Source organism: Aedes aegypti, chromosome 2, assembly GCF_002204515.2.
Source record: "Aedes aegypti strain LVP_AGWG chromosome 2, AaegL5.0 Primary Assembly, whole genome shotgun sequence".
Classification (NCBI taxonomy): Eukaryota; Metazoa; Arthropoda; class Insecta; order Diptera; family Culicidae; genus Aedes; species Aedes aegypti.
The window spans coordinates 140,724,104-140,751,324 of NC_035108.1; the positions used below are offsets into that span (position 1 = coordinate 140,724,104).

The 27,221-nt window shown below is 39.7% G+C and overlaps 1 protein-coding gene across 1 annotated transcript in view; it reads right to left on the reverse strand.

Annotated features, from left to right (window-relative positions):
- Positions 1-27,221, reverse strand: part of LOC5578284 (pikachurin) — a 783,038-nt gene that overhangs the window by 747,139 nt on the left and 8,678 nt on the right. The gene's annotated exons all lie outside the window — the stretch shown is intronic.

Consider the following 27,221-nt stretch of genomic DNA (forward strand, 5'->3'; position numbering starts at 1 on the left):
TATTGGAAGCTGCACGAAACCATGGGCTACCAACAATGATAACCAATTGGATTCATCAAATGCTCAAAAAGCGACATCTCTTCTCGACATTGCGTCAAGCAGCGATTCGTAAATTGAGTGTTTGCGGATGCCCCCAAGGGAGAGTCTTGTCACCACTTTTGTGGAATCTCGTAGCAGATACGCTATTGAGGCAACTCAATAATTGCGGTTTTCCAACTTATGGATTTGCCGACGACAATCTAGCTCTGATAGTTGGTATGTGCATAAGCACCCTATTCGACCTGATGTGCTTTCCAGGTAGTAACTTATCAGGTAAAGTATGTCGGAATCGTTCTAGATTCCAAACTTTCTTGAACACCTCACATTGATTTCAGAGTCAAACAAGCTTGCATGGCCTTCGGTCAATGCCGGCGAACCTTTGGTATAACTTGGGGCCTCAAACCCAATTATTTCAAATGGATTTACACAACAGTTGTTCGATCAATATTGGCATATGGATGTCTTGTGTGGTGGCAAAAGGGCGAAGTGAGAACAATCCAATCAAAAGTGGGCCATCTCCAATAGATGTGCTTGATGGCGTTGTCTGGTGCGTTCTCTACAACTCCCACAGCAGCGCTCGTGTCCCTTTTCCACGTCGCACCACTACACATACATCTTATACAAGAAGCACTTTCTTATGGGTACTACATCTACTGGAGAAAAATCCAGTGAATCGTAGATCTACACACACTTCGTTGTTTCCACTTTTGGTGAATTGGGACAAAATTGTCCTCGCTCCAAGTGATCTCACAATTGCTTGTTACATTTACAGGACATTTACCACACAATTCCCTTCACGGGAAGAATGGACGTCTGGCTATTTGGAAAGAAGTACATCAAACAATATAGCATGTTACACTGATGGCTCCCTTCTTGAAGGTAAAGCTGGTGCAGATGTATATTCTCGTGAGCTAAGGCTGAATCAGTTTTACTCACTTGGTAGAAACTGCACCGTTTTTCAGGCGGAAATATTTGCTCTTATGTGTGGAGTGCAATCAGCACTTCAACAGCGCGTAATGGGTAAAGTCATATACTTCTATTCGAGGTGAATGAACCTATGCAGGTTTAAAACCTCTTAAATAAATACTTCTGTTCAGATAGTTAGGCTGCTATAAAAGCTCTTGCTTCGGCCAACTCAAGGTCGAAGCTTGTTATCGCATGTCGAACTCAAATTGAGAAATTGAATTCAGCAAACTCTGTAAACCTTGTAAGGTACGTACCTGGCCATTCTTCCATCACTGGAAATTAATTGGCTGATGAGCTAGCTCGCGATTTAGCATCGCATGACTTAATTGGACCTGAGCCTGCTATTCCAATTTCGAAGTGATGGGTGAAGCTTTAGATAAATTCTTGGGCGGCAACTCAGCACAAGCAATATTGGAAAAGTTTGTAGTCGTGTCGTCAAACAAAATTGTACATTACTGAGCCATCTCCAATGGTGGCGAAGTATTTATCAAATCTGTCAAAGCAGAATTGCAGTCTCTTGGTCAGAGCGTTGACAGACCACTGCCGACTCAACTATCACATGGCAAATATTCAGCGTGCTGACTCATTTGTGTGTGATAGTTGTGACTCCAATTATGGAACTCCGTATCACCTGATATGTAACTGTCCAGTTTTTGCGCAAATGCGATTCCAATTACTTGGTAAACACTTATTAAGTTAAACTGAATTCAGAAGCCTGAATCTTCAGGACATTCTGTTATTCTTAAACCGCTGTGGTAATGAGCCATAGGATCTTTTTACGCTCATGCGATTTGCAGTGCTCTGGACCGACCGGGAATCGAACCCAGAAACCTTCAGCATGGCTTTGCTTTGTAGCCATGGACTCTAACCACTCGGCTGAGGAAGGCCCCTACAAGAAGATACATGCTCTCATTTCGCTTAGGCGATCTTCCCTCTTCAAGGGACCCCACTCCTTTCCCTTCCCTTTCCTTTCCCATCAGGTAGATGATGAAATAGGCTCAAATATGGCGAAGGCACAAATATCCCAACTCCCAACTCCCAACAGCAGAGTTGAACTTGAACTGAGGCGCCTCGATGAAGAAAGGAAGCTTCTGGAAGATGTTAGTCGTGAGAGGATCGAAAAGGAGCAAGCACAATGAACGGGATTTTCAGGAAAGGCTTGAACGAGAAATGCAGTTCATCACTCGGAAGCACGAGTTGCTGAGCTAGAATGACGGTGATGAGGGTAAAAACGTGCGCAGTATGCGGAGCAGTCAAAGTAGTAGAAAGCGAACAGAGGACTGGATTACTGCCCATAAACGCATGTCAGTCCCATGTTTGCTGGATTTCCTATTCACATGGGACAATTATGCGTTTATGGGCAGATTAGGCCATCGACCATCAATGCCTGTGAGTGCTGGACATCTGGAAGATCCGCAAGTATCTCAGGGATACGACTGTGATGATTATGTTGTAGGCTATGGCCTTCAGTCTATTATGCTCAATAACGGATTTTAAGTTTTCATCCGACGTTTCGGACACATTTATTGTGCCTTTTTCAAGGAGTTAACTGTGTTCCGTTTTCTCGTTAACTTGCCCACAGCATAGGCAGCATAAGTCATCATTCAGAATTTTGCCCGTTCTGGTCTAAACACGGGCGTAGAATCCGAAAAACGAATCTTTTCTTATTGTGAATAAGAATAAAAGTGGCGATAAACAGGCAACTTTATCGAAGCTCTGCGACCCGGATCGTTTTTCGGATTCTACGCCCGTGTTAAGACCAGAACGGGCAAAATTCTGTATATGTTCTGTATATGTATCGGCAGCCATATTTAATATGCTTTAATGCCTTATTATATGAGTTAAAGCCCCATGGCAAAAGAATGATCGGGTCTCACAGGGCACATTGATTTCAACAATGTTTGACGAGCTTGGAACTTCGGCCCTAAACGGTTTTTGACCTTTTGTGTGCTCACAGTGCAATTAATAAACTTGAAATACTCTGTATTTATTATATCGCAAAAAAACATTTTGAAACAACATCTTTGTCACACTAAAACTGCTCAATTTTAGCACCAAATTGTAGTAGCCGACGATAATTCGGCTTCGTTCACAATGCATGAAAAATTTAAGAATAAATAATAGTATGTATTTATGATAAAAAGCAAATAATAATAGAGAGTTAAACATAATTTTGCCTGTTAAGCCCAATTCCTCTAATTTTTCAACCATGAGACTAAAGGGGAGATTTGTGGGATTAACGAATGCCCCAAGCGACACTATCGTATGCGACGACTACCAATGCGGTAGTAACAATCTATCGACAGTTACCTGCCGGTTACCTTGTTCGGGAAAAAGGGTCAGCTCAATACCTAAGCCTTCGTCGACTACGGGTCTTCTGTAACACTTGTGAAGCGATCAACTGGAGATGCAATTGGAGATAGCGGAGATTTAGAGACTTTGCATATAGAATGGACCGGAGGCATTAACAAGACGATTACCGGCACAGAGGTTATCACTATGGATATATCCGAACTCGGAAATACCAGACGGTACAACGTCGACAATCTTGGATTACCACGACAGACAACAAACTATGCAGAGCTCGCTGCGCGTTTTGAACACCTCAGTAATCTTCCTGTCACGAGTTTCAAGTCTGCTGTACCAGGAAATTTGATTGGGCAAAGCAATTGTCTTCTTCTAGCTACTCTAAAACCTTGAGAAGGCTGAATAATCCGATCACAACAAAAACTAAGATCGGATAAGCAGTGTACGGAAGTTTGCGGAAGCCACCATCAATTACAATGCGTAAGCTTCTTCACATGCATGCTGAACCGACAGTTGTGGATCTCCCGTCGTTTCTGTGATATCAAGAGCTTGGGTGTAGCCATTGTACCAGCTGCGAAAGGCGCAGAAGAGCAGTGCTGATGTAATACTCTAGCGGCAACAACACAGCGGATAAACACCGACGTTTCGGCGAATATGATCTGAAGAGTTTGTGAGGGGTACACCCATAGCGATCATCAAACGATTCGCTATCGCATCGGCCAACGGAACCCTGCGCCAACAATTGGAAGAATAACTAGCGAGTGGAAGTGGAACACGAAAGCCTTAAACAAGGAACTATTCGTTGAGGCACTTCATCAAGACGGCGATAACGAGGACATCGACGCCATCGAGCTAACACAAAGAATGGTAACGACTTGCCGCGAAAACTTGAGCCAAGGAACAAACAGCGACCAGCACGCTTCGCGCTGCTTGTCTAAAAAAGAAGGGAGAAAGGAGAGAAGGGAGTGAAGGACGGCGAAGCACTGCACTTAAACAAGAGGTCAAACCTAGTAATTCTAATTGCAACAAGCAGCTGTGCCGGGACGCAGACACCAATCCGTGGGGTAATGCGTATCGAGTCGTTATGGCAAACATCAAGGGCCCTTCGACACCAGCTGAGATGTGCCCAAACAAGCTGAAGTTGATTCCCGAAGCACGACCCGACGTCCTGGGCACCAACGCCGTACGTTGAAGCCGCAGAAGCAATCGCTGAGAACCGGCTAGTGTCTAACGACGAGCTTATAGAAGCGATAAAACGACTAAAATCGAAGAAAGCCCCTGGTCCAAATGACTACGGAACGTAGCGCTGAAAGCTGTCATCCTGGGATATCCGGACATGTTCAGGAAGATACTGCAGAAGTGCCTTGATGCTGCCAAAACCAGGGAAAGCTTAACGGCGCTATTCGAGCAGTACAAGTGTGCTGAAAAGGCAACGAAGAAGAAATGAAGATGAGATCGATACTGCGCCGTAGTCACGATCAGAGTTGGGAAAAGTTCTGAAATTCACACTACACAGAAAAAAATATTTAATTTTCAATGTGATGTAAACTGAAGTCTACTGTAAAAATAATTCAAATTCGTGTGTTGTTACAGCATCATGTAAACTTAAATGCTTATACATTCAATTTTCAACTTAAAATGGTTGAATTTTACATGGTCGTGTAAATTTAAAGCGAATTCGATGGAAAAATAATGGATTGGTCGTTGAAATTTAGGTTTATTTTGATGCTCCAAATATGTGCATGAAAATAAACTTAAATTTACAACATTTTTTTAGCTGTGTACAGTAGGCAAGCGCAGCAAATCACAGTCAGCGGAGCCAGTGAAACTCACGCCTATCGCTGCTGTAGGCAAAATGCCTTGAAAATAGCAAAACACCCGTTGCTAAGGGCAACCCAGAACTACTGTAGAAAAATGTTCTATTTCCCGCATTTATCGCCTTCAATAGACATTACTGATTTACAAAATTCATGTACCCAACATAGACTAATTGATGATATTCAGAATTTTGAACTACTGTTTTAGAAGAGCCACGTGATTTTCGCAAAAACTCAAGCCTACTACTATTACCATTCCCAACTCTGGTCACGATAGATGTGAAAAACGCATTCAACAACGCCAGACGGCGGGTCATCGCCGCAGCACTGCACAGAATGCAGGTTCTGTGCAAGATCCTGAAGAGCTACTTTCAGAGCAGAATCTTGGTGTACGAAACAAATAAAGGTCAGAAGTCAATGTAAGTGACAGCGGGCGTCCCTCAAGGTTCCATTCTCGGCCCAACTCTTTGGAACAGGATGACACTGCGGCTACCCAGGAAATTAGAGATTATTGGTTTTGCGGATAATGTGTTACTAACGGTGATGGGCGATACGCTGGAAGAAGTTGAGTTGTCAGTGATGAAAACTATTGACGCAATCGAGGGCTGGATGAGTGGTGTCACATAGCTCACCACAGCTCACGAATTTCAACAGCCACGTTGATTACGCATGCGAAAGTGCGAAAAAGTATTTCCATAGATTCATGCACGCAGAGTCGTAATACGGCCCCACTGCCCAAAAATCGGGGAGATACCGCAACCTTTAGTTTTTGACTGCCCAAGATACTCGAAAGTGTGGAACGAAATCTTCGGATGCAGTGACAGAGATTTAAACCCTGACAGCATCATGCAGAAAATGTGTCGATACGTTAGTACGTGGCACGCGGTCAACAGAGCAAAAACGCTTATCATGTCTTCGCTGCAACAGAAATGGCGAGAAGGCCAGAGGGCGTCAAGCCGCAATCGGAGTAGGCTAGATCCTCCGTCGTGGGCTAGGCCGAGTAGTTCGATCGTCACGTAGTATCGTGAGTAGTCGTGGTACCGTAATTTCGGGTGAAATTGATTATTTTACACCTGAGACGAGACTCGCGGAGACGGTCTTCTTTTTCTGTGATTGCTGAGTTTTTTTCTTATTCCACTTTGTGTTTATACCAATTATGCGCATGCTGTTCAAATCCACACATGAATCTCTCAGCAAAAAATGATTGAGTTTGCATCACATCGAACTATAAAGAGCCGTTTGTGTGAAATTTCATGCCAGCAAACGTAGCAGACATTAGAAATAATTCATCTTCTGCTTAGATTTATCAGCAACTTTGGATAAAACTGCTTCGCCGACTAAGGATTTTAATAACAGTTTACTTTGAACACAATACTTTTCACTTTTTCAGCCATAAAAATGGTGGGCTGCATTTGACGTTTCGTGAGAGGGAAATCTGGGCTGCATATGACGTTGATATTTTTCCTCTTCGCGAGTCTCTCTCAGTTTTACACGGATTTTCTAGTCTATTTTCTATAATATTAACAATGCCAAACAACTAAATGCAGGAAAACAAGTACGAAGGTGAGCCTCATCGACTTATGTACCGAAATTTTCTAACAAATATCATTATAGTGTTAACAAACATCTCTAAAATAAAAAAATCAGAGGATCTCATTTTGGGGTGAAATTGATCACTTGTCAATGCCATTATTGTTAATTTTCAAAACAACTCTACATGATAAATTTGAACTCCCTGAATCCGAATATGCTTGTCAAATTCTTAATAATGCAATATTTATATAAATAACTAATAGTTGAATTTCAAGAATTACGTGGAAAACGCCTAAATGTATGCAATTATCTAAAGAATTCAATGATATCTAGCAGAAATTCAATAATTTCAATCATATGAGCTAATTGGAAAGATATTGTACTCAATGTCTGCATGTTGAACTTTGAATGTAAGCTTCCAAATTCTCTCTAGTAAGGAGAAATTAACAGATCCAAATTATGTCAAAGCGAAAAACAAAGTCTTAACAGATTAAACAATACAAATAATGAATAACAATTTTGTCTCGTTTCCATTTTCCATTCAAAAATTACAATATAGCATTATATGACGATTTTCGCTTTTTTTATGGGCCATACTGTACTCAAAATAGTGTGTTATTCGATTAAATTTCGCTTTAGGGTAAAAGACATTAGGGTTTTGAGTACATATGTTTAAGGTATTTTTATAGAATCAATTCGGATGATACTGTTGCCTACAGAACACCAAGATGTTTGAAATAATACTGATGATACTAATGATGTTCGATGTTATTGAACTATTTTGGGAATTGCAGTACTGAAAATGGTTAGTCTACGTGTGAAGAATTTTTAGCAACCCGCAAAAAATATCATCTTCTTTTAATCCTTCCATCGCTATTTACAACCCTTGAGCCGGGTTCAAGATTGATTGATGAAGCAAAACTTCGTTATCAAATTAATTAGTTTTTCAACTCTAGGGTCAGTCAACCCATCAACCTACTCTCCATACAGTCTTAGTGCAACGTTGAGCTCCCCGAGAATTGGTTGCTTTTAGAAGTGGTAAATTTTGTCTGAAAGTTAAGCAAACGTCCGACGAATAAATTAAGTTAGATGGCTAAAACCCACTCGGGTCCATTCATACTACCATGGTGGAGACTATCCTGGGAATGGAAAGTTGTTTGTCTTCTGTTGGTTCTTCGAGCATGTATCGAAAATGGTCCCGCTTTTGAGCATGCTATACCTACTCGTCACCGGAACAGTTCCTTTCCTGTTTGGAATCGAGCTGTATGTGTCTTTGCTGGAAGGGACCTGACATGGTTGATTGATGCGTTTATTTCACCTCTAAGCACTCTGGTGAGACGTGTTCCTGAAGGCCTTCGGTCGAGTTGTAACTGATGTTGCCTGTTAGGAAAGAGCAGCCCGTTTGTAAATTAAGGTATGCGCATAATACATCACTTCAGACAACGTTGTTGATGGAGAATGGACGGATTGGGGCCATGAGGACCACCCCTTCCAGAATGATGTAACAATTTGATTCGTTGCCACATGGAACACCAAGCTTGTGAAATCTGGTGACACTACGAATAAAATAAAGTGGCAGAACATATTACCGTAGTGATTGACTTTCATGAAACGTTTGATTAATTGGAATCCAGGCTGTAATCCTCTTACGATAATTGAGATGTGATTCAGTTGACTATTTTGTAGGTCGATGATTACGGTCCCTCCGTGAGCAAGACGGTCGCATGGTGTTCCATACAAAGTTAAATTTACGAACGATATTTTGCTCGGATTCACTTCTTCAGGGGGATAGTCTTTTGATAAGTGGTTATCCTTTGACCCAATTCGACTGCTGGAGTCACGTTCTCAGGCAATTTCTTAAACAAACGTGTTGTAAACGTCGTGTGCATAAAGGGAGCCGCTGTAAAGCTGACCAACCGCTCCAAGCAATGTTGGAGTTAAAATTGTGAGTAAAAGTTCTACTTCGATGCATGTATGGAATTTGGCCATTTCATTCTAGGGTAGCACTAGCGTGTGAAGGAAATGTGATAAAGGGGTTATATTTCTCCGAATGAAGAGCAATTCATACTCAACATAGAATTAAATGCAAAAAGAAACAGAGTACAGCTGGGTGTTTTGGAAATATAAAAATGACCCAATATATGCAAGGCTTCAAAAATTCATTTTCAAAGATCACTCAAAAGTCTCAAAAAATGGCAGATTTGTTGGTGATCCTTTTTTTTTACATATTTATAGTAGTAATGAGATTTTCCCACGATAAATCCCATATTCGGCAGAAAAACAGGGGATAGATGAGGCAAGACATGTATAGTCGACCCATGCCCATCAGAATATGTGTAAAAGCCTCGTACTATAAATGTATAATTAAAATTTAAACTTCATTGCTTTTATAATAGGCCATAAGAATTTCACTGCTATAAGATATTGTTCGTCTTGAACCATGAGCGAAGCCAGCGTGGGAAACTAGCCGATGAAGGAAAAAAATAATTCAACTAGTTTGCTACGACAGTTTATATATTTTGAATTTTCAACGATTGTTTTGAATGCTCAAAACTTATGTAAAGCCCCATCATTATAAACTTTCCCAAAAAAATAGAATTTTCCGAAAATAGTCTTCATCATTTTGTCAAAGATCTTATCAGAAACCATTCGTAGGTTTTATCAACAGTCCACAATGTATCTTAATAGAAATCTTCCGAAAATGTTTTCTGCATCTTAAAAGGTGGATGACAAGAATCTGCAAAGTTGTCTTAAGACGAATTCATGGAAACTTCAAAGTAATTAAACTTGATTGGCCGTCCGTTATTGCTTCTCCAGCTGCTATAATAATGGAAGTATGGAAGCGTAAGGAAATGGTTTCTTGTCCGTCTCTGGTTCTAGCAATTGCTTTGAATGAATAGTAGTGCGATAGATCAAGAGTGGATGAGAGAAGCAAGCGACAGATGAAACAACAAAGTACGAGGAAAGGGATTGAACCCATGACCTTTTTCTTAAAAAGCAGAAACAGCAGCCATAAGACCACCAACCCCTTCTCTTTGAAAAAAAAAAAAAACATCGAAGAATTTGATAAGATACAGTTTTACATATTGCAAAGGAACATAACTTGGGATTTCTCTACATTTTTCTTCTTGTTTAACAAGATTTTTTATCAATAACCAGATCAGGGTTCAATTTTCGTTCCTTAAGGAACTTCAAAGTACTCTAACAAGTTGTCAGCAATAACTCAATGCATTTTTGATAATGCGTGATTCCGAACATGCTGAAAATTTTCTTCAAAACATATAGAATTAGTTTCAAGAGTAAATAGAAACAGCAGCGGCTCTTGAACCAGACTATTAAGCACTGTAATGGGGAGAAATGCCAATGCGGAACCCGTAGCTTCCAAGAATGAAATCAAACCCAGCAATGGAGACACGCTCTTCTATTTCTCATAGAAGAATGCGATCGCCCAAGGAGGCAACCCCTACTGGAGCTGTCCTGGGACGGAGGACAGAGTGAGCAGCCAGCGGCTGGAAGAGGATAATGTACAAGAGCTGCCTTCCAGTCAACGGGCACAGCTCGTACCGCGAACGCAAAACAGAAACGGCAGCAGCAGAAATCACTGAGGCCACTGTGGCTGATCGACGTCAGTCACTCACATTGGCAGGCAGCCTACGCCACGGATCATGTAGACGAGGGAGATGAATATATATGTGATTCGCTGCTACTGTCTGCACAAGGATGGAGACGGACACGTCAGGTAGATCAGGGATGTTGGAGATGTTCAACGAGCGATTCCCTCGCTTTGTGCACCAGCTTGACTTGCACAAACTGTACACACGCACTCTTAAAAATAGTGGAAATTACTGTGGACGTAATTCATAGTATGACTGAATGACACATGATGTAAATGATAAAACGACACAAAAATGTGTCCTTGAAGATGTATTGAACTAAAAATGTAATTTTACACGTAAATGGACACGAAAATGGACACGAGTCGTGATTCCGCTGCACCCACTGCTCCAGGACCGACAGCGGATATGCAACGACAGCAACTACGAGACGAACTAGTGCTCCATATGGGCACAGCAGTTTCGTGGGACAGACCCCATGTCCCGGCACCGGATACCAAATCTACGGTACTCCTACCGGCTGATGAGTGCAGTAAGCATCCTTAATCAGATATTATATAACAGTACTTGGAAGCCGTGGAGAACCTTGAGGATCTGCAGTTTATCTTGTATTCAGCTGCAGTAGATGTATCAACGAGGCTAGTTCGTCAATGTTGCTGAAATTGTTAGGCCCGCACTTCCAGACTTCCTGACGTTACACAATTTTGGGCCAATTTATGGGAGAACCCCACCGTACACAATGGCGATGGGATATGGTAAGCAGAAGAAGAGAGGCAGTGTAATTGAATTGGAGACATGTCCGCGGTCGTGGAAACCGCTCAGGACCCGGTATACATACCAGGAATTGGGCTGCACCATGACCTGATTTTGTGCACAATTTTTGGTATAAAAAACTTATAACAATCCATAGGCGGATATCGAAATGCTTCAATACGGAACTAGGAGACGCCACGCAGCTACCGGAATTCATTATCAGGGGTATTACATTTCTTCTACCAAAGGACCAAAACACAGCTGACACAGCGAAGTACAGACCAATAACATGCCTTCCAAGTCTGTACAAAGTGCTATCGTCGGTAATAGCGAAGAGGGTGCAAGACCATTGCGACGCCAACAACGTGATGACCGAGGAACAGAAAGGGTGTCGCAGAAACACGCAAGGCTGCAAAGATCAAGTCATCGTAGACGCAGTCATTGTAGGGCAAGCTACCCAAAAGCAAAGGAACCTGAGTATGGCGTACATTGACTACAAAAAGGCATACGACTCAGTACCACACTCGTACCTTCTCAAGGTACCGCATTTGTATAAGGTAGACGGGAACGTCATCAGGCTAATGCAACACGCGATAGGGATGTGAAGCACATCCCTACACATTACCGATGGTACATCTGTGTTACGGTCCTATGGCTACCAACTTAAAAGAGAAGAAAGGAGTACAAAAGTTACCCACACCTTCTATATGGACGACATTCAGTTACGGCATCCAGATGAAGTTTGGGACTGAAAATTCATCTACTTCGATGTCAAGTTATGAAAACCAGCTATTTCCGCGTCAACGAGCAAGAGGAGATTTAGAATATGGCTGAAGGCGGAACGTATAAATACCTCGGATTCCTGCAACTTAGAGATATTCGCTACACGATGATCAAGTAGGAGGTGCAGTCACCCTGCCACGTGTAGCAGGAAGAAGAGACGTCACCGATATCCAGGCACTATGTGTCTCCCAGATTCATTAGCTGCGAGCACATTTTGTAGAAAGCCAGAACGGCCACGAAATTTACCACATTGTATGTGAAGCTGACACTCTGCATCTGGCGCAAGAAGACCAGCTGAACTGCGACATCAAAACCGTCGATGAGATGATCGCAACGTAAAAGCAGAAGGAGTTGCATGGACGCACCCCCCATAAACTTGAGCTCGAGCACATCGATAAGGTGGCGTCAAACACGTGGCTGGTGCGGAGTAACCTCTTCTCAGAAATAGGAGGTTTCATGGTAGCCATCCAGGACCGGGTAATTGCAACGAAAAACTATCGGTACTACATATTGCACGAAGACGTGGGAGATCACTGTATGAAGTTCAATTCAGTAGGGGATCGAGCATGTTGTTGCCGGCTGTTCAGTACTAGCTGGATCAGCCTACCTACATAGCCACAACGAAGTTGCCAAGGTTGTGCACCAACAGCTTGCTCAGCACAACTTGGTGGACTGATTTGGAGGAGTTCTTCGTCGGTGAATACCAAATTGGTTTTCGTGAGGGCCGCTTGACAACGGTTCAGATGTTTACCTTGCGAATAATACTAGCTGAATTCCGGGAGTATAACTTGCAGACTCACCATTTATTTCTTAATTTCAAGGTGGCAAACGATTGAGTGAAAACAAATGAATTGTGGCAGATAATGAACACTGTTTTCCGGCGAAACGTGCTACGCTGTATGGACCGATGCATGAATTCACTAATTTTACGTTTGAGCGGTGCCGTGTTATTTATGTAGCCATGGAAACAAGTATTCGGCACCGCTCAAACGTCAAATTAGTGAACTCGTGCATTGGTCCATAGTTCGAAATCAAGTATTTGGAGTTCAGACGAGGCGTCAACCTTGTTTGCGACGTTAGACGGATTGAAGTACAGAGACGCACTTTCGAATTTACTGTTCAACATTGCACTCGAGGGTGGTATTAGGAAATCAGGCGTGCAGGGAAACGGCGCTATTATCGCACGGTCGCACATGCTCCTTGACTATGTGGACAATATCGACCTTTTTTGAATAATTTGCAAGACAGTGGAGGACGCCTTCATGCCTCTGAAGAGGAAGACAGCAAAGATAGGCCTGACAATCAATTCTACCAAAATGAAGTACATTGTGTGCAGGTAGTAATAGAAGTACACAGCTAAAAATATGTTGTAAATTTAAGTTTATTTTCATGCACATATTTGGAGCATCAAAATAAACGTAAATTTCAACTACCAATCCATTATTTTTCAATTGAATTCACTTTAAATTTACACGATCATGTAATATTCAACCATTTTTAGTTGAAAATTAAATGTATATTAATTTAAATTTACATGATAATGTAACAACACACGAATTTGATTTATTTTTACAGTAGACTTCAGTTTACATCACATTGAAAATTAAATATTTTTTTCTGTGTAGGCTTTTGGTGTAGGTGCTGAGGAAGCATTTGATGGGGATGTATTTGAAGTTTTCGAAGAATTGGTTTATCTTAGAACACTTGTGACATGTGTGACAACGACGTTTCCCGCGAAGTGAAAAGACGTGTTGCGGCTGCGAATAGGAATTTACGGACTAAGTAACGCAACTTGCAAACGGAAACAAAATTCGCCCTGATTGATTCTTCCGGTGGCTCTTTACGGGCACAAAGCGTGGACGTTGAAAGAGGCAAATCAGAAAGCCTCCAATGTTTTCGAGCGTTAAATGCAATACTCGGTGGGAAACTTGAAAATGGAGCGTGACGCAGACGCATGAATCACGAATTGTATCAAGTGTACAAACATGCGAATATTATTAAGCGCGTGAAATACGGCCAACTTCAGTGGGCACTTAGTGCGAATGGCGTAAGAGAGAATTGCGAAAATAATATTTAGCAGGGAGCCAGGCCGGCAACCTCATGTAAGACCACAAATACGCTACGCAGGAGAAGAGGACCTGGTGCCCCTGAACGTTTGGGGCAACTGGAGAAGTATCGCCCAGAAACGACGAAGATTAACACTACGGTGCTAATTCAACGATATGACAATAGGGGTATTCACTTAAGTCGCGTAAAATGCAAAACTGCGTAACTTAAGCAAGGAAATATTTCAAATGAAATATTCCCCATGGAGTGTCAAACTGGTTTTTTTTAATCTAGTTGGTTTAGAACTGAGAGAGACTCGCGAAGAGGAAAAATATCAACGTCATATGCAGCCAAGATTCCCCTCTCACGAAACGTCAAATGTAGCCCACCGCTGAAAAAGTGAAAAGTATTGTGTTCAAAGTAAACTGTTATTAAAAACCTCAGTCGGAGGAGCAGTTTTTTCCAAAGTTGCTGATAAATCTAAGCAGAAGATTAATTATTTCTAATGTCTGCTACGTTTGCTGGCATGAAATTTCACTTAAATGGATATTTATGATTCGATGTGATGCAAACTCAATAATTTTTTACTGAGAGGTTCATGTGAGGATTTGAACAGCATGCGCATAATTGGTATAAACACAAAGTGGAATAAGAAAAAAAAACTCAGCAATCACAGAAAAAGAAGACCGTCTTCGCGAGTTTCGTCTCAGGTTTAGAAGTAGCAGCTGTGAACGTCAATAAATTTGTTTTAATCCTGGAATTTCAACTCGCAAATGGATCATTCTTTGAGGTTATTTAGGTTGGATTTTGCAATTTCACGACGTACAAATTGATATTACAGATTGTGGTAAATCATGCAGTGGTTGGCGCACCAAAGTTGTATCGAAAGCAACGAAGAATGGTGCTTAGAAATTGCATATACGACCGTTTTTACCAGGGCAACTAGAGCTGATTCCGGAACATTTCTTATGGGTGGAAAGATAGCTCCGTATTCAAATTGCCCAAAAACACCACTCGCATTTTAATTTGCATGATTTGATTGGGAGGAACTTTAAATTTGATTGGAAAATGTCCCCAGACCACTGAAGTAGATAGTCAGTTTATTGTATTTTTTCTCTATTGGTATGAAACAAAATGCCATAGCTATTCCAGGAGCCTCGCAGAAAAAAAATCACGTCTCCAATGTGACTAAACCGATAATAAATTTTTCCAATTCTGCCACCAGGACACTTATGTACCGTTTTGATTCATATTACGGACACTTAAGGCCTCAGTGAAGTATAACCCAGCAGAGAGCATACAAAATAAATCATTCTGTATGATTCTTTAGCGTTATCAAGCGTTGGTGCGGGTAAAGAATTCGCTTCCGCAACTTGAATAATTTTTAATAAATCAAAATGTGTGGTCTTTTAATGATTCTTATTCCGGACGCTTCCTCACTTTTGCCTCATATTTCGGACACTTTGATTCGAATTCCGGACAGCTCATGATAATCATTAATGGAGCAGTCAAATCATTAATTGAAATCGTCAAACCACTAAAGAGACATCTAACGTAGTTGGGCATAATAAATTTTCAAAGATATTTATGGAAAATACTTACTAAAACGAGCCTTGAAATCGAGAACTTTTAAACGGCAAAAATTGAAACATTTCGTGTGAAATGTTTCCCATACAAAGTAGAGTGTCCGGAATTTGAAGCTGTCCGTAATATGAATCAAAACGGTATTTCAATATAAAGATACAAGTTCTAATTTGAATGAGAATCAGCAATGGTTAGCCAGTCATGAAATTCCGGATCACAGTGCGAACACGTCTTGTTGGTATCGAAATATTAAAATGCATTTTCCGAATAAATACATACTAAGAAAAAACTGTTGACATTTGTCAGATCACCAAAGCGCTCTTGGATTGGTTTTGAACATCCCGAAATATTCCATTGGCAGTTTACGAAATGTCATGAAATATTTCAGATAACAAATTTAGCATGACTTACGCAGCGCTTTACGCTGTTAAGTGAATACCCCTAATATATTTTGTTAATGAGATGCAAGATGAATGCAATATTTGTTGATCTACTAAATATGTTTCCTACTATTTCCCGATTGCAAATTTTCAATTTGTACTATTGTCTATTTGCAGACCGCCCTACTGCCTACGCTTCTGGAAAGCACACAGTAAACTACTCCAGATTTGCATCGCCTCGAAGCGATGAATTACCTGTGCTGGCCATCTCAGAAGAACGCCAATTTGGCAAAATTTCTCGTGTTTCACGAGGTTATCATAATTCAAAATACAGAGATATTGCAGCTTAGCCTCGAGAAAAGTGGAAGCGTTCATGCTTTAACATTGGATGGGTCATCCCCCAAGTCGCTCCCGAAACGCTCTGCTGCAGTAGCTAGTGTTTAGAGTTTTAACCTTTCCAAGTTCTTATTTATGATAGCTCAATTTGGGATACGGCTCGAAACAGGAAAAGTTTTTACCGCTCGTTTTGCAGTGCTTAGATGGTATCGTGGGGACGTTGTGGCTAAATGCAAACACTTTTGCTGCTCCGCCTTTATCTGTGCCAAAGCGATGCTGCCGGGAGGATAATATGTATAATGGATGTTGGTTTGCAGATTAAATACCACAGCGCACACGTAAATTTCTTTTCGGACAACGCAACGGTTGATATCACTGTACATATGCACACACGTGACGTCGTAGACACAGATCCTTTTCTGGTAATCGTAAGCTAGCAGTTTTTGGTGTCCCATTCCCACGGGTGTGACCACACTCCCCATCCTGACCGAAGCGCAAATATAGACACTAGACCGAGCCCATGTGGGCTCCATGGTTGGCCCTAACATCCATAAACATACTAATCTTATCTGAAAGTTTATCAGGGATTAGCCATTCGGAAGGCAAGCCAATTTTCTTCCAACGTGTTCCAACTACGTGTGAAGCTCTGGCTTATGAGGACGCATAAGTTGCTGTAGCATATTTTCCATATGAAAAAGTTTTTCTTACATTTTTCTCCGGATTACTCGTATCATAATGAAACGCACTTGCACACCTTCCGATTGAGTTTAAAGCAGATTATGAGCCTCTATTGAACTGACTAGTTTCGGATTGGCATAAAATCACACAGTAAACGCAAATCTCAACTGATTGCTCATGTCGATGCAATTATCAACATTATCTATTTCACCCTTGGAAGAAAGTTCGTATTCCAGAGAAACGTTTTTTCTTCTATTCTTGCCACGTTTAGTGACAGTTTTAAATTCCATTTTTTGTGGAAGGAAGGTGTGAATTCAGAGATTCACCCTTCCTTTTGTTTGTAGTTCCTACCATGTTAAGTGAATAAACGAAAGTAGACGAGACCTCCTAAGAGGTTTTACCCAAGTGTTCAAGAAGGATTACCATCGCTAGCTTTCGCCAACGGGTCCAATGAAAAATCGAAGGCACGGGTCCAAACAAGAATCGTAAAGGGATCAATAGTAGAAAAAAATAGTTCCGAAAAGTATCGTAATCCGGGGGCAAATTGATCACTGGGGTAAATTTGATCAAGTCGGTACCAAATAGCATTTCCTTTGAAGGATAGGTAATACTTCGTTGGAATAGCAGACATTCAATGTATTCTAGTTTATAGACGTCTAATGATGATTTTAAACTATTTTATTTTTAATATGGTCAGTTTAGCATAGAAATATTCACAGTTTTTGAAGGTGTTATCAATACTGTTGGAAATGTCGGTACTAAACAATCTGCTGGTGTTAAACCTGTATGCAAACTATGAGTGTTAAAAATGTTGTGTAAGCATCAGTATGAACAGGTGAACTCATTTTTTAAATCGTATAGCATTACAAGAATAGTTTTTTTTGCGTATAAAACTGTTTATTGTTGAGTAACGTGCTTATTTCAAGGAAAATTGCGCCTAAATGTATAGACGTATTGTGCAGATTTACAAAGTTTAATTTTGCAATAAAATGAATGTATACTAGTTGTAAGAATTTTGACATCATTTTCGGATTCAGGAGACCCAAATTTAGTGAATAGCGAAATTTTACATTCCAAGATTTGCTTTATTATATAGTGATCAATTTCGTCCAATGTGTCATTTTCGATTTTTGATATTAACACTAGTTTTATGATATGTTAAATTTTATTTCATAAAAAACGATTACATTAACTGATAGAGATCAATGAAGTACTGATTTAATCGAAATAAATTTGACAATATTTGAATTCCAAAGGATAACATTACGAAAAGTTGTGAAATAATGGTCAATTTGCCCCCGGTTTACGGTACTGTTTTAGTAGCACTGAAAAGTACCGTTTTTATTGCTTTAGGTAGTTTTGAAAAAACTTTCAAGAGCAGAGAGAATTCGTGTACGTACAGCACGAAGGTACGATGCGCACTGATAGGTTTGGATTTGACATCTTCCCCTTCATCAGTGCTAAAAGCGAATTATTTTTTAATGACTTGGTAACTGTTTCCAACCTGGTCCCTAAACAGCCACTATTTTCATATAAAAATCACTAGAGTCACTATTTTTACAAAATTGCTCACTTAAGTAACCATTTCCGTGATGTGAAAATAAAAATTTCGTTAACTAGAGCAACAAGATATTCATTTTTTTTATTTGAAAAATGAAAGAGATAAATGGTGATTTTTCTGCCAAACATCAGGTAAACATTTATGGCAGAATGTATGTTTGTCGAGGTTTAGACGAAATTAATGCTAAAATTAAGATAAGATTTGAAGAACAAATTTGGATTGGTTGAAATCCATGACGTATATCTGTCAGATCTGTTTATAGAATTGCTGTCTAAATTTCTTGAAAAGTTCTCTAAAGAAGTTCCAACAAAAAAAAAATCATAAAATAAGTAACTACAGCTCCAAACATAATTGTTCAAAGTATTCTTCCGAAAATCGTTATTTTTGTTAAAAATTGCTTCTTCAAACTATTCAAGAAATTTGTCAAAAAATCTCCCATAGTTTTTGTTGAAAACTTACCCTTTAGCTCCTCCAGGAATAGGTCAAGTAGCATGGTTGCTACTCCGTGATTGATCGGAACTGGTAAGAATAGCACTACAATATAAATGAATAAGGGATGGGAGTTTCCACTGACTCACGAAGTGCAATTTTAGCAGATTCAATATCATTGATCAATAACGGCGCCGACCAAGTCCTTGCAGTCAGTTGGGATGGGGAAGGAATGTTAGATTGCAATGATTGTTGCTTCTAGAGACCGATAATACCTCTGCATCTCCACAATCACCACGGGAAGGGTGTTTATTAGTGAGAGAGGAAAAGATTTGGGAGTCACCTTTGGTCAGTGATGCGATCCATGGATAAGGAGGAAAAATGCGACTTATACTTAAAACTAGTTTTATAATTTTGAATCGAGAAGTTTTTAGTAGAAGATTTAAAAAATATGTCAACATATTCTTCTTCTTCTTTCTAGCGTTACGTCCCCACTGGGACAAAGCCTGCTTCTCAGCTTAATGTTCTTATGAGCACTTCCACAGTTATTAACTAAGAGCTTTCTATGCCAATTGACCATTTTTGCATGTGTATATCGTGTGGCAGGTACGAAGATACTCTATGCCCTGGAAAGTCGAGAAAATTTCCAACCCGAAAAGATCCTCGACCAGTGGGATTCAAACCCACGACCCTCAGCTTGGTCTTGCTGAATAGCTGCGCGTTTACCGCTACGGCTATCTGGGCCCCATACGTCAACATATATAATGTCGAACCATTCAAAAGAAGTTTTTCTTAACGGCGAAAAGAGAAAAATATATGCATATATTTTTAATTATATGAAATAGGAACCATGCCGACACTTGTAGTGACGAACTATACAATGTTTGATTCAATATTACATAGAAGCAAAGCTTTTATTAAAAAATGTGTTATTATAAGCATGAAACGAGCTCACCAGTTGGTAATCCATCCTCGATTAAACACGAATATCTTTTCGCACTCACATAGCGCGAACAGCAAAATTTCTCGACGTCCCGAAAACGAACTGCCTTGCTTGGGCTTACCGAAGCAATCCCTTTAGTCAAGTAAGTCAGCTATTATAATACAAGCTATTATAATACAAGCTATTATAATACCAGAAAAGGCGAAATAGCGTGCCATTATAATGCAAAGATATAACCGTGCTTTTCTGCACCACTATTGCTGATATAAGACCACGTGAGACACGTTTTTTTTTAAGGCACTCCGTGCTTGTGGCCACTACTGTGCCGGAATCAGTTCATCTGTATCTACTATACCGATACAGATCTATTTTTAATTAATCTATATTTACATCTGCTTTCACTCTCTTCTACTCTTTTACTCTCACACCGAGCAGGTAGGAGAGAGCCCTGCTGTTCAGTCCAATCGATTTCCATAAGCCATAGTCCTTCGCTCTTGCGGTGGATCATTTTCCCGTGTTCCTAAATCGTTTGAGGCTACCTGCCTACGGAGAGGGTCAGTTTGTCTCAGTCACCATCTGATATTGACGGAGGATGGATGTGTTCCCCAAAGCACGGTCCGCCGTGCGGCGTCTTCTGATGGCTGGACTTTTTTTTGTGGAGGGGCTGGGAATTGAACCCATGACCTTCCGCTTATGAAGCGAAAGCGTAACCTCAAGGCTACGGACCCCCCTTAGATACGTCATTTGATTGCGCCAGGTATTTAGGGCGATTATTTTGTCCTTTCGGGTACGCAGCCAGAGAGCTTTCGAGTATGCGGCCGAGCAGCTGATACACGAGGTAAATAAATGAATGAGTGAAAACGGAAACCTCAAATAGTATGCAAAAATGTAATAAAATGATTCAGATAGTACTTATCAGACTTATTCATTTTGGTTGTTTTCATCCTTTTGAGGACTTGCAATTGCCACATTTTGATCCTCGTTTTATGATGATGAAATTTCTCATTTTGCGTCTCGAACTGTCGCAGGTTGTATTGTTGAGTTGTTGAAGTCCTGCTCCTTTGCTCTTTCGGCCACATAAGATGAATAGTATTGGAAGGAAAAGTGACCAATTTTAACTATCATCTTTCCCCGTCATAAAACATGCAATTGTAGTAGTGAGAAGATTTATGTTTGACTCCCTCTTACCACTATATGCAAACACAAAGCACGTGGTATATCTGTCAAAACACTGAATGGTTCTTAAACATGCCCTGTATGCGAATATAGGGCCAATGTAGTGCTTATTTTATGCTTGTATGCATCAGGCTTAGAAGCATTAATGATGCAGCAATAGGGTTTCTATGCAGCGAAAGTGCTGTTATAAGGTTTGTAAGCATTTGTAGTGCTATTATAATGCATGTACGCATCTATGATGCTGATTAAGGGCTCATTATTAGTGCTTATGGTTACTTGGGAATGTGATGCTCTCTAGATTGCTATATGATATGTCAGTTTACAGTGTACTTTACACAACTTAACGCGATTTTATGTTGCACTATTTACGACATATTTTGCTGTCAACACAGTTTGTCGTTTATGAATCGCATTGGGGATTTATATACAACTTGTGTTGACATTGATAACGCTTAATTTGTAGAGGGTCTTGTCCCGGGACAAAAATCCAGGGACATCTCGGGATGTAAAAAATCCCGAATCCCAGGATATTTTCGAAAATCCCGGGATTTCCCGAAATTGCATGTTGAACTAGAAAATATTGTATCATTTTTAAATAATGGCACAGAACAAGCTGCATGTTTTTTCCGCTGACTGTTGATACAGGAATGCATTTTGGTTATTGCATTTATCTTACTCAATAAGCGTTTTATTGAGGCTTAGGGCCACTTATGCTTTCTTTTTTCTTTTATATTAGTTATGTGTTGTCCAATAAACAGTAGGTTACTCTACGGTTTGTTCCATTTGTCTATAAATTCTTTGGTACTTGAATTATTCATCATATTAAAATTTTGTTATTGCCATTTTATCTTTCCGTACCATACAATTTTCCAGGACGAATTTGTCTGTGTTTGTCATGCCAACAATTTAAATGCATGAAGATTTGACACAACAAAACTTGTGTGTGTGCCTTGCGATCGCGAAGTGGGTCTTTTTTCGCTGCTCTTAATTTGTCATTATCGTGTGTTTTTTTTGCTCCTATAATCGCAATAAGTGCATAAAACGTTAGTTGAATCGTTCCTCGTTGCGACGGCTATATGCTTATTCTGCGTTAACGCTTGCTATATACTTAATCTGTGGATTGAAGCTACTACTGTTCGGTATCGATAACTGCGATTGCTTTCTTCGCGATGTATTCAAATGCAGCAGCTACATCGACATGCAAACAGTGCTCAGAAGCTATCGCCCATGGTGCTGATTGTATTGGTTGTGAAGGTTTCTGCAACAATGTCTTCCACGCTCTGTGTGTGAAATTGAGTCGCGAAGATCTCATACAGTACCGTCAAATCTCAAATTTCTGGTGGATGTGTGATCAGTGTATCGATACGATCCGCAAAATGAGGAATCATCGCATGGATCTCAACAACATGACCGTTCAAGCCACCACACAGAAGCCTACCGAAATTGAACGCATCGATGGTGAAATTGCTGAGCTGAAGGAGCAAATGGTAGCCTTACATCAATCGCTTTTAAATGGTACTGCGACTGCAACCCGTGTCGAAACCAGTGACGAGAAATCAAAAGCAAACCGTCCGCTTGCAGAGTCATCCCTATTGTCTCTACCTGAAACTTCACCGAGCACAAAACCCGTAGACTGTCTGGGCAGCATAGAGAAAGAGAGGTCGCCAAATGATCGTTTCTGGCTATTCATTACTAAAGTAAAAAACTGTGTTACCGAGCAACAAATACTGAAGCTGGTTACCGATTCGCTAGGTACAGAAGATGTTGTAATCAAGAAACTAGTTCCCGCTTGGAAGGATACTACGTCATTGCCGTACATCTCATTCAAAGTCGGAGTCAACGTTCGTCTCAAATCGCTCGCACTACTGTCGTCTACTTGGCCGGCTGGATTGAGCTTTAGAGAATTTCGTGATTATGTTTGGGAACCACTGTGATTGACTGTATAAGCTGAAATGCGATGTATGTGTTCTCTAGCGAAGATATAATTAGTTATGTTTTTTGAATGTTTGTCATCTCACTGTTTTGCCGATTAAGTTCTGTGAAATGTAGGTAATATTAATATTAAGTTTAATCGTTCAATTAGACCATAGAAGTCCGTTGAACCAGTAAATAAATAAAATAAAATAAAAATAAAAATAAAAATAAAATAAACAATGTAAACAAGTTGCATAATCATGAGAGTAGATTTTAAAAGATATGATAAAATTTGAGTGTGATTGGTATCACCTATACTATACCTTATACATCACGATTGATTTTCGTTTCAAATCAACTATAATAAATGCCCGTTGACTTCAACTGCAGATAGGTGATATATAGATGAATGAAATCTAAGACAGCATTGTTTTTGTCTACTATAATTCAACTTAACCTTCGAAAACAGGTTCGGGTATTGTGAAACTGCTCTATAAGACTAAACAAAGCTTCATTACGCGCTCTGGTCACGCTATAGTCGTTTTGGAAGCATTTGATTTTTGTCTCGGTATTTTTAAAAACAAAATCCCGAAGCCCGGGATTTTATTGGGAAACAAGACCCTCTATTAATTTGGTATCTTTTTTTTAAGGCACTCCGTGCTCGTGGCCACTACTGTGCCGGAATCAGTTTATCTGTATCTTCCTTACCGATACAGTTCTATTTTTAGCTAATCTATATTTACATCTGCTTTCACTCTCTTCTGCTCTTTTGCTCTCACACCGAGCAGGTAGGAGAGTGCTCTGCTGTTAGTCCAATCGATTTCCATAAGCCATAGTCAAATGCTCTTGCGGTGGTTCGTTTTGCCGTGTTCCTGAGTCGTTTGAGGCTAGGCTGCCTGCGAAGTGGGTCAGTTTGTCTCAGTCACCATCTGATACTGACGGAGGATGGATGTGCTCCCCTAAGGACGGTCCTCCGTGCGGCGTCTTCTGGTGACTGGACGGGTTATTTTTTTTTTTTTTTTGGAGGGGCTGGGAATTGAATCCATGACCTTCCGCTTTTGAAGCGAAAGCGTTACTTCAAGGCTACGGACCCCCAATTTAGTATCTTGTGCGATTCTGATTTTTGACGAATGCACATTCTTATACGATACGTGGTTCACCGAGATGTCACACCGACATCGAACATAAGACATGCTTTTTCTAGAGCTTCAATATTTTTGAGATCAATTTTGTTGAAGTGAACTGAATAATATTCTTAAAAAAGCCCTTACCGACATTACCTAATTGGACATAACATGTCAGATTAGGTTCTCTTTTTCATAATGATTGTTTGGACTGGAGAAAAACCAAGTAAATCATATATTCTATTTTTGATCTATTCAGGTGACACATACAGTCAACTTTTCCTTACTCGATGTTGAAAGGACCATCGAGTTAGGGAGGTATCGAGTTATAGAACATAAAACCAGTGCAACTGCGATCCTAGAGACCATCGAGTTAGCCATTAAAACCATGAAAAACTTTTACTATGGTTCTCTAACTCGATATCAAGATACGGAATATCGAGTAAGGGAGAGTTAACTGTAGTTTATTGTGAGACGTTTCAATGTGACCTTGATCAAACGTTCAGTTTTGTCTTCATTAGTAAAGAAAACATGTGCTTCTTCTCTTCATTATTTTTGAAAAGAAGTTCGCTAAATTTAACCCGTATAGTAACCAGCCTGAGTGAAAAAAAATTACTCAAACTCTCATCGCTCAGCGAGTACTTGACAGATTTCAATTATTTTTTGGTAGTACATATACTGGCACACATATCTAGTTTCTAAAAGTGGCCAAAGAATTTCGGGATTGTTCATGTGGTCGGAGTTATTCAGGTGAGTTACTGGGTCAGGTCGGCTAAAAAGGGTGCTGTACTTCTGTGTCCATGGAGGTAGGCAAATTCCAAGTTGCAGATAATTTCCAGAATCGGCTATAATGTGGTCATTACATGAAGGAATTTTAAGAAAAACGCATCAGCATAAACCTTTTGAGAAACGATTAAATTAGAAAACATTGTGTCTTGCATTTGGTTGATACTTGAAAAAAACATTTTTGGGACCCCAGGACGCCTCATTTGTACCCCGTTTGGCATGAAGTCGTTTGGCATTAGGTCGTTTGGCATAAAGCCGTTTGGCATAATAGACGTTTGGCATAATGGTCGTTTGGAATAATGGCCGTTTGGCATAATGATTTACATACAATGAATATCGGAATTTTCGAAGTTTTTACTGGGATCAACACCACCGAGCTCATAGCAAAGGTTACCAATAAGCATAGTGGTTGTTCAGACATATTTCAAGCTATGAATGTCAAAAATTGTAGTGACATTAGATAGCATAACTAAATAAAACTCGTGACGGGTCTGGTTGAAGATTTTTTCGGAATAATAATTTTCTTAACATCCCATAACTTTTGCACGATACACCATACAGAGGGTGATTTTGAATACTTGACAGATTTTTCCGCCAAAATTTCGCGGGGTCTTTTCAAAGAATATAAGATTACTATTCTAATGATTAAAAATTAATTCTTTGATTAAAAATTTTGGTCGATCCAATGCTGAGGAAATTAGGTATGATTTTTCAGTGTGTTTTTTGAAAAAAGTCACAACTTTAAGTAAAAATTTAGCATACAAAATTCAAAAAATGTTTTTGGAAAAATTCATACGATGTAAGAATAACTCATTGCCTTTCGAATGCGGTCAATTGGACGTGTAATCAAAGAGTTATGGACAGACAACATTCGTATGTTTTTTAGGGGGTGAACCCAAACTTATGCACGGGAGTGTACATGCAGTATGGCCCATAAAAAATGCGAAAATCGTCATATCATGTGTTATGGTAGTTTTTACATAGAAAATGTGAATGAAACATAAATATTATTCATTACCTGTATTGTTTAATCTATTTAGAATCAGTTTTTCGCTTTGGACATGATTTTTATCAATGACTTTCGCCTTACCAGAGAGGAATTGAAAGCATACCTTCAAATTTTATCATGTGTACGTCGAGTTTAATATCTGTGTGATGAAAGCTTCTAAAACATCAACGATGGCGTGAGATTCTTCACAGGCCTTGTCTCCAGCGTACGCCCATATCAAATGATAGAATTAGTTCATACCTGGGTAAATGGAGCCTTAAACATATTTTCGAAAATACGGCTTATTTTGGAGAGCTTTGATTGAACCTTCATATAAGTGTGATAAGCGGCATTGTTTTGCTCATAACCTATGAGCTAGTATTGATATAAGTTGTCTCTGACCGAAGGAACAAAATTTCATCCTCAAAAATATGAAATAGGTCTCCGTATTTATTTATTTTTTTTTTCAACCTTAACAAAAAATAAAGGCATATCAAACCTATAGGACGCAAATGCCTTCAAAACTATGACCCTGGCAAAATATTTTATTGTGATCATGAAAAACACGTTCTCTATGAACTCCTCCATCCTCTGATACCAAACAAACTAAAATTTTCAGCAATAAAGTGTGACTTTTGAAGGTGGAAAGTTTATCACCAGAGTATACGACAATCAGACGCTGTTTCTAGCCTTGGGCGGACAAAACCTTTGAATTTATTTGCTTTATTATATTATGTAGGACAGTAAGAAAAATATGACAAAAATTGTCCTGGATAGCGAAGTTGTGTCAGAATATACTACAATAATCGGAAATTACATTCACTATAAAAACAAAGAAAATATCGCTTGTGGATGCTATGTGCACGTTCAAATAATTTTCGCATTTTTTTATGCGCCAAACTGTACCGGTCAAGCTCTGTCTCAGCTTGGACGTAACACTTGATGAAAATTACTTGGTAAAAAAGGGAAAATTTAGTTGCAAAATATTAAAAGCTCTTTTCCAAAGATTATTGGAGCATAATGCAAAAAACCCTATACACGAAAGTAGATTATTTTTCGTTTTAAATGCTTAAGGTTCTCATGCAAAAAAAATCTTCTCACAGCATAACTCATATGAACAACACATTTTTGAAAGAAAATATTTGTGGCAAAACTTTTGAACGATTCAATATTTATTTTAATTTTGGAAGTGTACATCAAAAACACTGTACCGTTTTGATTCATATTAGGGACACTTAAGGCCTCAATGAAGTATCACCCGGCATAAAGCAAACAAAATTAATCATTCTGTATGATTCCTTAGCGTTATCGAGCGTCGGAAGCCCTTAACTTTCGAATGATGGGTAAAGAATACGCTTGCGCAACTTGAATTATTTTAAATAAATCAAAATGTGTGGCCTTTTCATGATTCTTATTCCGGACGCTTCCTCATTTTTGCCTCATATTCCGGACACTTTGATTCGA